The sequence below is a fragment of the Cucurbita pepo genome, unplaced genomic scaffold (assembly GCF_057944985.1).
Source record: "Cucurbita pepo subsp. pepo isolate OVF unplaced genomic scaffold, ASM5794498v1 scafford_2, whole genome shotgun sequence".
Taxonomy (NCBI): Eukaryota; Viridiplantae; Streptophyta; class Magnoliopsida; order Cucurbitales; family Cucurbitaceae; genus Cucurbita; species Cucurbita pepo.
Genome location: NW_028257907.1, coordinates 620,900 through 623,728, shown reverse-complemented (window position 1 = coordinate 623,728; position 2,829 = coordinate 620,900). Strand labels below are relative to the sequence as shown.

General features: G+C 30.5%; 1 non-coding gene across 1 annotated transcript; it reads right to left on the bottom strand.

The window, feature by feature from the left end:
• Positions 1-2,418: 2,418 nt before the first annotated feature.
• On the bottom strand, positions 2,419-2,490 carry TRNAC-GCA (transfer RNA cysteine (anticodon GCA)). Its single transcript has one exon. It is a non-coding gene; the product is annotated as a tRNA-Cys (tRNA).
• Between the last annotated feature and the right edge of the window lie 339 nt (positions 2,491-2,829).

Sequence of the window (2,829 nt, the reverse complement as noted above, 5' to 3'; positions counted from 1 at the left end):
GTGACAAAATTGACATCATGGACCCGCGCCAAAATTGACATCATAGACCAATCGAAGTATGACATTTATAAATTTGGTAGAGTAACAAATGGTAGAGTTTTCAATTACACTTATAAAAGTTTTCCATTACTTTTAAATTATAAAATCATTTCAATTACATTTATAAAAATTTTCGGTTACCTTTTAAATGGAAAGAAATTATAAAGATTTCATTTACATTTATGAAAACTAGTTATTACTTTTAAATGAAAAAAAAATTATAATGATTTCATTTATGAAAACGAGTTATTACTTTTAAATGGAAAAAAATTATAATGATTTCATTTAATTTTGATAAAGATAATTATTTCAATTACAAAATCATTTCAATTATAAGAATTTCATTTAGATTTATAAAACTTTTTAATTATTTTTAAAATGTTCATCACAGTTTTCATTAACATTTTTTTTATATGTAATTATATATATATAATAAAAATGAATTTAAAATGTTTTTAATATTTATTTAAAATAATATATATATATATATATATATATATATATATATATATATATATATATATAAATAAATGAAACATGTGTTCTATAATTTTTTACGATAAATTTAACAATAAATAAATATTATTTTTGGTGGTACACGTTTTGGTTCACGTTTTAGTGGTCCGTATCAATTCCTATTTTTACAACTTGATCGCTATTTAAACTCATCACCTCTTCGTATTTTTCACAACCAACACACAACATTTGTTTTCTCGATCTAAATTTTTTTTAAAAATCCTCCATTGTTGCTCTCTACAAAACTTCCAATTCTATTTTTTTTATCTTATTATTGAGAGAGATGTTTATTATTTCAGATTCTATTTTTTTTATCTTATTATTGAGAGAGATGTCTATTATTTCAGAGTGTTGTGGTGTGTTTCTATAAGATTTCAGACAATTGTACTGGTTTGATCCTGAGCCGTGGAAAGGATTGAGTTTGCTCTTGAACTCGTAAAAAGAGTGGTGTACCGGTTTGATCCTGAGTCGTGGAAAGGATTGAGTTTGCTCTTGAACTCGTAAAAAGAGCGGTGTACCGGTTTGATTCTGAGCCGTGGAAAGGATTGAGTTTCCTCTTGAATTTGTAAAAAGAGCGGTGTACCGGTTTGATCCTGAGCCGTGGAAAGGATTGAGTTTGCTCTTGAACTAGTAAAAAGAGCGGTGTACCGATTTGATCGTGAGCCTTGGAAAGGATTGAGTTTGCTCTTGCACTAGTAAAAAGAATGGTGTAGCGGTTGGGATTTGATCTGAGGAAAGAGTCAGAAAGTTTTATTCAAATTCCCACTATAAAACTATGGTGTTATATTTTCTAACCCTTTTCCTAATTAAGTTCTAAATTATTGTTAAGTTTTATTGCATGGTATCAAGTTTGATTGTTATTAAAAAAAAATTAATAATTACATTGTTGAAACCCTATTCACCCCTCTAGGGTTGTCATATCGATCCAACATTATCCTTCCACCAATAGGAGCAAAGGCAACGTTACTATGTGAAAGTTTCATGTCATTTATTCAACAATAAGGGTGTTAGCATGCATTTGGAAATGAACCCATATTTAAAAAATTTAGATAAAATAGAAAAGAATTGTTATCTCAAAGACAATGATACTATGTGAAACTAGCCTCAAGATGCTTCCTTAACTCTTAGGGGCGGTAAACCAACGGTTCCTTCACCCATGACCCAACTCCCAACATGGAAGGGATAATCTAGAGAATCATTCCAAGAACCCTAACGGATGGGTTACAAACTCACATTATCAAGCTCGACAACAAACAATGTCGTCGGCAAACTTAGGAAGACTACATGAAATTACGAATATATCAATATAGGATTTTTTAATTTACCGATTTTTAAAATGTTAAATTATGTGAAATTACTTGCAAAGAAGAATATTTTAGAGAGCTCTTCCTTTTTATTTAAGATTTTGATATTTAAGAAAAGTGAAAATGAAAAAAAATAGGAGACATTTTATAGATTTAGGAGGAGTAAGTGAAAACAAAAAGAGAGTCATGACCCATTCGAAATAAAAAAAGAATTAAAATATAATGAACATATATATTTGCATTATATTCAAAATAGAGTTTATAGGTTCATAGTACAAAATAAGGGAAATGTTGAAAAAAATAATTTTAAAACATCAAAAATAGTTGGTGTTGTTTGTTTAGGGCAACTGCACATGAAAGATATGGAAAACATGAAGTGAGTACAAGATTGTCTTGTAGACACATACTAATTGTAAGTTTTTAACCATGTTCATAGTGGGTGCTTGGATACCACACTCTTTTCTTAATGTACATGGAATCGATAATTATTCTTATTTCTTTTCCCTTTAGACACTCGGTGGTCGGGAGTAAATCGAACAAAGTGTCTATCCAAAATAAAAGGGCCCAACCAGATTTGAACTGGTGACCTCTTGATCTGCAGTCAAATGCTCTACCACTGAGCTATGGACCCATTTTGCATGATTTCAACTTTAGTGACTCCTTCTACAGAGTGTCAATCCAAAAGTGTAAAAAGTGTCTGTCCAAAATAAAAGGGTCCAACCAAGTTCAAATGGATGACCGGTCAAATTCTCTACCACTGAGCCATGGATCCATTTTGTAGGATTTTAACCTTAGTGACCCCGTAGACATAGTGTCAGTCCAAAAAGTGTAACATATTTATATCCTAGATAGAAGGGCCTAACTAGGTTCGAATTGGTGACCTCTTGATCTGCAATTAAATGCTCTAACATTGAGCTATGGTCCCATTTTGTATGATCTCAACTTTAGTGACCCATTCTACAGATTATCG